Source organism: Cavia porcellus, unplaced genomic scaffold (assembly GCF_034190915.1).
Source record: "Cavia porcellus strain 051 isolate PalLab524CR breed Dunkin Hartley unplaced genomic scaffold, mCavPor4.1 scaffold_18, whole genome shotgun sequence".
NCBI classification, from domain to species: Eukaryota; Metazoa; Chordata; class Mammalia; order Rodentia; family Caviidae; genus Cavia; species Cavia porcellus.
Genome location: NW_026947501.1, coordinates 53,680,624 through 53,691,442, shown reverse-complemented (window position 1 = coordinate 53,691,442; position 10,819 = coordinate 53,680,624). Strand labels below are relative to the sequence as shown.

Sequence of the window (10,819 nt, the reverse complement as noted above, 5' to 3'; positions counted from 1 at the left end):
TAGAGCAGATGTCTTTGCAAAAGCCCCCCACTGGTAACCAATCCAACTGTCCCCCACCAGGTGCACACACAAATGCACTGTGGTACACGGCTCCGGGAGCCAGCCCCCACTAGAGAGGAAGGGGCCGCTGAAAAGCCAGCATGTGCGAATCACAACCCAGTGATGCTGAGTGAAAAGAAGCGATTTAAAAAGAGACAAATCTGGCGTGGTGGCACACACCGTAATCTCAGCCTTCAGGAGGCTGGTTCAGGAGGATTCCCGAAAGTTCAAGGCCAGGCTGGGCTACAGAGTGAGACTGTGTCTCAAAAAAACAAGGTGATGGCACACCCTGTCAGATTCCATTTATATAAAAATTCTAGAAAATGCAGGTAAAAAGAAAATAAATAAAATAAAATGCAGGTTCTCTGGTGGCAGAAAACAGACCAGGGGCTGGGTAGGAACAGGCACAGAGAGACACGCACAAGGAGCTGTTGTGGGTAATGATTTTTTTTTGGTATCAGGAATGGAACTCAGGACCTTGCATTTGCCAGGCAGGCAGCGTGCCTCTAGGCTATATCCTGGCCCTTGTCGTGGGTAATAAAATATGCTCTACCTACCTATCTCTTTATTTATTCAGTACTGGAGATTAAACCCAGGGCCTTCACACTGAGCTACGTCTTCAGGCCATTTTTTATTTTGAGACAGGGCCTTACTAAGTGGCCAACCGTGGGCTTGAGCTTTCAATCCTCCTGCCTCAGACTCCCAAACAGCTGGGATTATAGATGTGCACCAGCACATCCAGCTAAGTGCTGTCTCAACTGAGAGAATGGCATCATGGGTATGCACGCATCCGGTCTGCATTAGACCATGTGTCTTAAGTACGTGTAGTTTATTACACTCCGACGACATCTTAATAAGGCTAAAGGTATAAACCACTTAAACATAAAGGCGAGAACCTAGGTGAACAGACTGAAAGCACCCGGTTACGTGTCTTTTTCTCATGGTGCCGAGGATGGAAGCCAAGGTCGAGTTCGTGCCAGGCAAGCACTCCACCCCTGAGCTGCGTCCCCAGCCCTGCCTGGTCACTTTCACTGGCTCCTGAATCCTCTTCAGGCAAGGGAGCAACTATGAGGGCAGAACCCTGATCAGGAGGAGAAGAGCAGACCAGGAAAGAGCTCTGGATATCGGGAAGGACCCAGGCAGCAGCAGAGACGGCCCAAGGGCTGAGAGGCGTGGGGGGCGGGGAAGGGAGGGGTGGCGCAAGAGTAGGCTGGGGCCTCCGCGACTTCCCGGCCACCCTGCAGGAAGTTGTCGCTGCTGCTGCTGCTGCTGCTTACCCCAGGCATCCCAGGGAGGCCCCAGGTACCTCACAGGAGCGAGCAACCGGGAAGAGACACGCACAGGAAGGAGAGAACATTAATGGAAATTATGAGCATCTTTCAAGAGGAAAGATCATGCACCCGAAAATTAATAACCATTATCACAGTGAGGAAACACCCAGGAAACAGATCTGCTGGTATTAAAAATTACAAAACAGAAACTGAAAAATCAGTGTAAAGGCTGGAAGATAAAGATGAAAGAAACTCCCAGAAAGCAGAGCAGAAAAACATCAGGCTGAACTCACCAAAAAAAGTTCAAGAAAACCATCCAGAAGTGAGACATGTGAACTCATAAATGAGGGCCCAACCCTCTGCCAAAAAGAAAGACTGACAGCCACTCAGGCAAAATATTGGAAACAAAGACATCCTACAATCTCAGGGCTGGCAGGTGGGACAGAAGGTCAGGAATCAGAACTTCTTTCAGATTTTTAAAAAAATTTTTAGGACAGAGTCTTGATGTTGTTGCCCAGGCTGGGCTCAAGCAACCCTCCTGACTCAGCCTCATGAGTACTGGGTCCCTTGGTGAACACCACAGAGCTTTTTTTTTTTTTTTTTTTTATCGGTATGGGGGATTGAACTCACGACCACCTGCTTGCAAGGCAGGTACTTATGCTGCTGAGCTAAATCCCCAGCCCCTGGAGCTTGTTTTAACTTCCCCAAAATTCTAAAGGAAAACAATTTCCAGCTGCTTTTTCTTTTTCTTTTCTTTTCTTTTCTTTTCTTTTCTTTTCTCTCTCTCTCTCTCTCTCTCTCTCTCTCTCTCGCTCTCGCTCTCGCTCTCGCTCTCGCTCTCGCTGTTTCTCTTTCTTTCAAGCCTGGAATCAGAGTCTTGGACTTAATTTGTTCTAAAATCACTGACACAAAAATCATAAAATATTCTGCTTTTCCTTACACCCCCCCAACACACCACACACACACACACACACACACACACACACACACACCTATGGGAAAAAATAGTTTTGTACAATGGATGAAACGATATAAATTCAAAACTTATAGACCAGGGGTTGCTCTATCACTCAGCTCTTTAAAAAGTTTATGACCTTTCCGTGAAAACCAGCAGGGTACACTGGGTCTACCCTCCTGAAACCTCAGCTCTCCGCCTCCCAAGGAGACCACAGGCCGCGCACGGCCTTGGAATATCCTCAGAAGGCCCTGCCATCCACAGGTAACAGTAACACCCTAGTCCTTTCCTTCCAGTGGAACAGGGACACAAGGGACTATTCGAACGCTGTCTCCTTTCCTCGTGGCTCATGGTCTCCTCCTTCCCTGCCACCTCAGAAGCCGCCTCACCCTTCAGTGCTCCCAGCCTCTGCCTCCAAATCCACCTCAGCCACCTTGGCCGCCATCTTGGCCCCAGAAGCCCCCTTTCTCCTCACGCTGGGTCCAGCCTGAGATGACTTTGTTTCCACGGATTTCACCATGTTCCATGGTCTCTTGGTGGCTCTGGGGTCTTCCTCACTTTTGAAGTGTACAAAGCCAAGGCCCTCAGAGGAGCTGGTTTCCCACTCAGGGGCTCTCTGTGTTCCCACAGAGCTGCCAAATGATTCCTTTAGGTCTCTGGTGGCTTCCTCAGACAGCGCCCCCGACAAGGTTTGGGGTGACTGGCTTCTCCTGGGTCTCGGCACCTGCAGTGTGACCCTTCTGCCCTCACTTTCCCTTTAATTGCTGGGGTTTGAAGCGTCTTTCGCGTCTTCACCTGAAGTGAGTTCTGTGAACGCTCACGCTTAGATTTGGTCCTGCTGGTGCGGGGCCACACTGACACAGGTCACCTTCTCGGCACCTTCCTGCAGTCCCTTCCGTCTGCTAATCTCTCCACCACTGAAGTCTTGACGTTGAGCTTTCCCATTAAACACTGCTCCCTACTTTTCTTCAAAGGTTTCCCCTGCCCTGGCTCTCGTGTTAAATTCAATATAAGCCATCGCTGTCCGCATCCCATCCTTGCCGCCTGGTCTGATCTCTGTGGCGTCTTCAAACACTTCTTTTAGTTCACCCTAAGTGACTTTGGAGGGGAGACGTTTGGCCAAAAGTATTCCTGGATTTCCATTTTTCTTGTTTTTTCCTTTGAGTTTCTCTAGTTTAAATTCCCTGCCGAAGACTTTTAAACCAGTGAGTTGCAAGGCCTTTTCTAACTCTCTGGTAGACTCCAAGTCCACACAGCCAAACTTCTGAATTGTACCAATCCTGACATCCACAGCAGTGAGATCATCTCAGTAAAGACCTCGCTGATCCCAGCTTTTAATTCAGGAGCAGATCTGCTAGCGTGCGGATTTCCAGCAGAGATGGGAGGCCACGGCTGGCTCTGGGCCTGCCACGTTCCCTCTGTGGGCTTCAGGAGCCGCCTCCTGTTTGGTCATTTCCCTCTTTGCTTCTCTGACGGGCTTTTCCTCCTCTTCCTCATGGCCATCATCTTCCTCCTCACCCTCATCTTCATCCCCCTCCTCAGCCACCTTCTCGGCGTTTCCAAGAGCGGCTTAGCAGGAGCTTTCCCCGCCTCCTCTGGGTAGCGCGCTCTCCACAGCTTCTCCCTCAGCTCTGCCTTCCTCCTCCTCCTTTTTGCTGTTCTTTGCCCTCCTGCCTATGGCTGCTGTCGCAGGTTGGCCCAGCACGGCTCCCTGCTTGCCAGGTGATGTGACCGCCATGGCAGATGTCACCGTTCTCTTGGCTGCTGTGGCTGCCACCTTGGTTTTGGCCTGAGGTGACAGCTGCTCTCTTGGCAGGTGTGGCAATTGTTACCTTTTTAGTTGGAGAAACCACTATTCTTTTTGCTGAGGTGGTGACACCCTTCTTGCCTCTTTTCAGAGGGATGGCAGCTTCCTCTACTGCTGTCACTCTGGCATCTCCTCATTGTCACTACCTTCTTCTGCCTCCTTCAGGGAGGTGCCATGTTCTTGGAATCATGTTGGTTTTTGCCAGCCTGTGGAGCTTCATCATGAGTGGTTTATGGCAGTTTATGGTGGCAGTTTAGCAGGCGGTGTGCAGGTGACCCTAGGGGAACCTAAGTGCCATTGATGGCAGCCTCAGGGACGAGGGGTGCAGGAGTGCATGCACCTGGGAGCCAGCTGCAGCTAGAGACTCTGCACCTGCTACTTCTGTATGCAGCTGAACTATGCTCACAAGTGGGGCCTTGGTAATCCCTTTCTTCCTGAGCAATCGATGAGAAAACACACCAAGAAAGAGCAAGAGAGGGGACCCAGGGAGCATGGAAGGGCCAAGAAGGAGCCCCAGGTGGAAGGAAGGGGCCACCATTTGCTCAGAGGTCCTCAGCAGGTGGGACCGTCACACCTGCTGCCCCTAAAGAATGGAGATTCCAAGTGGCCAAGAGGGTGGGGTTGGATTAGTTGCAAGACGACAAACTAAACAAGTAAGAAGCCAAGGACTGTTCTAGAAAAACAAAGCATTGCACAAGGCAGGAGTCCTGGTGTCTGTCTAGCCTGTGAGTCACAGTGGAAGCGCTGAACCACCGTGGTGTGATTAGCTCGAGGACCTGGGGGAGGGGGAAGGAGGGAGACCCCGGTTCTAATGCCTGTGTCAACTGCCCAGGGCAGTCACCGCTAAAACAAAGGTCAATCCCAATGGCCCACACCTGTACTCCCAGCGCTCTGAAGGCTGAGGCAGGAAAATCGCTGTGAGTTCAAGCAGACTGAGTTCAAGGCCAACCTGAAGTGTTTCAAAAAACAAACAAAAAGAAGATATATATATATATATATGAATCTCTGGATAAAGCTACAAGGAAAAAGAGATGTGTACAGATAGATACGAGTATAGGAAAAAACCACATTGATTCTCTAGTTGTATGGATGAAACGTTTCTTTCCTTTTCTATTTATTTTTTGAGTACTGGGAATTGAATTCAGGGACTTCCCAGGGAACTACATCCCCAGACCCTTTTTAATATTTTTATTTTAAGGCAAGACCTAAATTGCTAAATTGCCCAGGCTAGACTTGAACTTGTGATCCTCCTGCCTCAGGCTGGGATGAGGGGAATGACCCCGTATCCAGCTTTTCTGTACATTTTTGCGTCTTATCAATGCAGAAATGCATGGGAATCACCGAATCATCACTGGGGAAAACAAAGGCTGGGGAGGCAGGGAGCTCGCAGGGGTCAGAGCTGGGGTGGACGTGCTGGCAGTGGCTCGCCGGCCTGTGAACACGGCCACTGCCACACCAGCTGGCCATGGTGAGGCCCCACCAGTCAAGGGTGCCGAGCTGTGTGACTCAGTTTCTTTCAATATCATCTCCCTGCTGCTTTGTCCTTTTGAAGTCCATCAAGTACCTGCAGGTGCTCAGGCAACCCCTGCTGACTGGTCCCTCCCTGCGTGTCCTGTCCAAGGCACTGAAATGCAGCGGATGGGCACTGCCACGCCAGGAGGATGGGCATGGCTGGCTCCTGTCTCTGACCACCAGTACAGCCAGATCCAGATGAGCCACCTCCACTGGACATTCTGCTGCCACCAGAGGCAGGAAGATAGATCGAAGCTATGCCTTGTTATCTCCATCTGTCTGTCTGTCTGTCCCCCATAAATATACCCTGATCACCTTTCGGGAGCCCGTGAATGTCCCAATTGCCCAAAGGGACAAACCCTCTTTACTAACATCCTCTCCACCCACTCAGGCTGCGGCTGTCTAACCCGCTTCCTCGCACTAATTCACACGCAGGGCACTACCGGAGGCCCCAGACCCACGGGAACCTGTGTTGTCAGCAGCCTGGGAGGGGAGGCGGCCCAGCTGTGGCACGGCACTGCCCTCTGCTGCTCCACACTGGAGCTGCAGGCCAGGTGGCCGGTGGGCAGTCTTTCATGACTCGGGTTGGCAGAGCAGCCTCCAGACATTTATTTTGAAAAGTGTTTTTCCCAAATTAGGTTTTCTACAGATCTTCCCATTCCATGGGTTGAACTGTATTCCCAATAAACCCATATGTTGAAGCTCTAACCCCCAGTATCCTAAAATGTGATCTCATTTAGAGACTGTCATAAGACCTAAGACACATAGCCGGGCGTGGTGGCTCACGCCTGTAATCCCAGCACTCGGGAGGCTGAGGTGGAGGATCATTGCGAGTTCGAGACCAGCTTGGGCTACAAAGTAAGCTCAAGGCCAGCCTGAAGTGCATAGCGAGACCCTGTCTCAAAAAAGACAAAAAAACGAAATAAGACAGTCATCCTGGAAGACTCATGTCCATATAAAAAGCTGAATTTGGACAAGACACATACACAGGGGCCATAAAAGCAGAGACCAGATAACGCTTCTGGAGCCAAAGCTTACCAAATACTGCCAACAACCAGGAGAAGCTGGAGAGGAGCCTGGAATATTCTTCTCTGTCCTCCGAGTAAACCACCAGGTCCCACTCTTTGATCTCAGAACTCTGTCCTCCATGCTGCATGGGAAATGGCAAATTTCTGCCATTTAAGCCCCTCGGTCTCTAGTGCTTTGTCAGCAGCAGCTAATTAGTACCTAACACACCTCTCAGGAGGCCTTTAGAGTAATTAGAAGCATTTTTCAGGACGCACATTGTGAACTTCAAAGATGTCGAGAAATTGCAGTGGAACAGAAAACAGATTGGATCCCAGAGGATCAAGGTGCTGGACCCAGGTAGACCAGGGAAGCACTGTGTGACGCAGGCAAAGCCTAAGCCTCAGAACCTCATAGATGAGAACTGGAGCCCTCAATGCTGCAGTAACTCCCGTTAGAACAGCACTTGTTCAAATAGCACCTGCAATCCCCGTTAGAGACGCAACCTGAAACACACACTGGTACCCACATGCTGAACGGCCCCCAGTCCAGGGGAAAGCCCATCTGGCCATCCAGGCGCTCACTGATGAGCTTCGGGGAGGTAACGGGAAACATGGCCAAGCAGATGCCCCCCAACTACACCATCACCCCAGGCCCCACGACACTGGACTCCCATGTATTTTATTGACTTACAGCAAAGCTAACCCTGAACTAGCCATCAAGGTCTGGCTCATGATTCTGGCCCGTTTCTTGAAGCATTTGAACCATAAATGTATCTTTTGCTAGGGAGCTGGGGAAGCTGAGACCGATCAAAGCTGCTCTCTGCCAAGATGGGTTTCAGAGCACCCCAACCTATCCCAAAGCTTCTGCACACTTTGCCACATCTGTCTCTTCTGATGGGAAGGGAAGATGGTGACATTTTAACAGAGGACATTAAACCATGAAGTCCCAAATATTTGTGCTCTGTGCTCCCACATCACTCCTACTTTTCAGATGAGTCCTGAGCTCCAGCTGTGGAACTGCACCCCAGGTGCCCCCAGCAGCCACAGCTGCTCCAGATGGGAACCGAGAGCATATGGGCACTGTGCTAATGATGTGTGTGCCCTGAGAAAGAGTGGTCAAAGCAAGCGAGAGAAACATGGGGCAGGTGATGTTCAAAAAGCAGAAGCAGGACAAAGGAGAAACAGATACAAACACGAGTGACACACAAAGGGGAGCCAGAAACAAGGCAAAAATGAAGAGGCCTGAGAGTCCAACTCCCACGCAAGGCTTGGTCCTGAGGAACAGAAGGCAGCCATGGATCAGGGCTCTTAGGGCTCTCAAAGATGGGGTGAACCCAGAATTGCATAGCAACTGGCTTGATTTGGGCGCCGAGTAAGATTCTAGGTTTTTATTTTTTATCTTTTCAAGACAGTCTCACCAGGCTGGACTTGAGCTCACTTTGTAGCCCAGGCTGGTCTCAAACTTACAGGATCCTCCTGCCTCGGCTTCCCAAATGCTGGGATTACAGGATTACACCATCACCCCCAGCTGAAGATGCTAGAATATCTACTAGGTGATTTGCTGACACTGGTGGCATCTTTGCTGCTTACAACTGAAACCATTAATCTTTTGAAGTGAAACTTCTGTTACTTGGCAAAGCCCGCCAGTTGTCCCCATTCCTACTGTCCCCTTCCTTCCACCAAAATTACCTCGAATCTTAACTGAGCACACAGCTGCTCAAAATAGAAACTCCATTGCCCAATGGCTGGAGGTGGTCTCTGGACCAAAGAGAGACCCAGATGGTGTGCATATCCCAGGGACATTGAGAGCACAGCTGTCCCTCTTCCCAGGGGACAGAGAGTCCACCTTTGTGGAAGGACAGCGTCACACTGTTCCCACCCAGACACACCAACAAGAGAAGACAGAGACACTGTCTTGAGTACTCCCGTCTCAGTACCGGTTTAGCACCCCGGGCCCCTGCGTATGCATCTAGGCTGTACAGGTCTGCACGTGTTGCATGGCTGTGTGTTAGAACTAGGGACAATTTGAATTACCCACAGATGAAATCCGTGGCCCAGGAACACTGAAAACTGAGAGATATTATGAATGTATAAAAATATATAGTCATATGTCATGGTTTATGTTGGTAGCCCCCAGGCCACATGCATTTGCACATGCATTTGTGATTGGTTCATTGTCTAGTGCTTGGATTGATGGTGTCAGTACTACACCCACGTAGGGGTGGAGCCAGCAGACAATGTAATGGCAGGAAGAAGGTGTCTCTCTCTTGCTTGCTGGTTTCTGCTTGCAGTTTGCAGCAGCCCTGAACTGCGGCCCTGCCACGCCACCTTGCCTTGGAGCCAACTGAGTATGGACTGAAATCTCCAAAAACGGTAAGAAACAAACCTTTCCTTTCCCAACTTTGGGCATCAGGTATTTTGTATCAGCAAGAGTAAAAAGTAACTAATATATCATATTTACCGCTGTAAGATACACAAGTTATAAAGTTAAAATTTATCAAAACCTCCATGCACGCAGTACACATGCAACACTGCACAGTGAACAGAAATGTAACAAAGCAAAAGGGACAACGTAGTATTTAATTGCAGCTGCAAAAACTCAAGTCGTGACTCTGCTGCCACCTGCTGTTGCCATGCAGGCAACCCCGGGGTTGTATCTGCCTGAAACGCCCTGGGACTCTGGTCTCTAGTGAGCAGGGTCTCTCCAGGAAAGGGTGTACCGCAGAAGAGCGACTTCTTGTAGTTCTTGTGGGTTTTCACCATCTGTGTTGCATGTACAAACTCGGTGTTCATCAGTGCTGCTATCCATAGGGCTTCTGGTCTACCACAGGTTATTAAGTTTTAGGGGAGTCAAGTTCCATGTGGGTTTTCAACTGCAGAGTGGCCAGTGCCCCTAATCTGAAGTTGTTCAAGGCCAATGGTACAAGGTCCCAGGATTTAGCTCAGTGGCAATCGCAAGGTCATGAGTTCCATCCTTGGTACCAAAAAAATAAATAAAAGATTGACTGTACAATATTTCCACAGCAACCGTACCAGATAAACACTCATATTCCTTTCACAAGAGAGGAAGAGGACACAGGTCCACTGCCTCGTGCCAAGACTGAGCACTTCCCCAGTGCTTCCTGAATATGGCAGATTTGGGTCACTGGGAACTTTTAGAACACAGCGTGCTGGAGTCCTGCCCCTGGAGGCCTGGGTGGACATTTGTTACAGGCAAGCAGGAGCAGGAGCCCCATGGAGGCAACTCATCCTTACAGAGTTCTGGTTTTTATCCCTTGGGGCACCACAGAAACCCAACTCCCATCAACTGTGGAAACACTCAAGGAGCACTAACCACTCCTAAGTGTGGAGAGACTCACTAGAAGCAGGCGGTAAACTTGGGTCATTTATTTGTTATGAAAGCTGTGGCCACAGTCCGCCGTGAAGTGACAGCTGTGACTACAGCCTGGGGTTGTTTGATGCTCCGTCCGCAACAGTTTTGAGGCTTTTAAACGTTTTCATTAGAAATCAGCGCTCCAATTTTATGAAGAGCGGTTTCATTCTGAGAATTTTCAGGCTTCTGTCATGCTGTGTTCTCCAGAGACTGGCTGGTTTTGAAATTAACTAGTTTTAGAAAATGTTATTTCAAGATATCTCAGTGCACCCTCCCATCCCCTTCTGTCACACCGTGTGTCACCAAAGTGTATACGTCCTGCAATTCTCAGGAGAAAACACTGGCACCTCAACTCGTGGGGCAGCAGTGCTGAGACGCTGTGCAGGAGGCCTGTGAGCCTCCCACTCCAGCTGCGGCCCAAGCTTCCAAACAAGCTGCCGGCCAGGGGGACAGAACCCAGCCCTGTTTATGAGCAACTAACTTTAGCTTGCCGCAGCTAAACTTTAGCAACTAACTTTAGCTAACCTTTGCCGCAGGTGTCTTCAGAGGTCAAAGCCAGGTCAGCACCCCGGCTCACATCACTTCCTGTGTGCCTCTGAGCAAGAAAATTACCTAACCTCGGCTTCCACTTCCTCATCTACACGAGACTTGCTGTGCCCTCACAGAGCTGTACGATTTGATTGATCAAAGTGTAAATAGTCAGTGTGGTGATATGGGTTTGTAATCCCAGCACTCAGGAAGCTGAGGCAGGAAGATCACCAGTAACTTCAAAACCAGGCTACAATACATAGTGAGACCCTATTTTCAAAAAACTGAAAAGAAGAAAAAAAAAAAAAAAAAAAAGTGTGAAGCACA

General features: G+C 49.7%; 2 pseudogenes; both read right to left on the bottom strand.

Moving 5' to 3' along the window:
* Nucleotides 1-2,101: 2,101 nt before the first annotated feature.
* Nucleotides 2,102-3,210, bottom strand: LOC111757309 (nucleolin-like; annotated as a pseudogene).
* On the bottom strand, nucleotides 2,102-4,003 carry LOC106028021 (nucleolin-like; annotated as a pseudogene).
* Nucleotides 4,004-10,819: the final 6,816 nt, after the last annotated feature.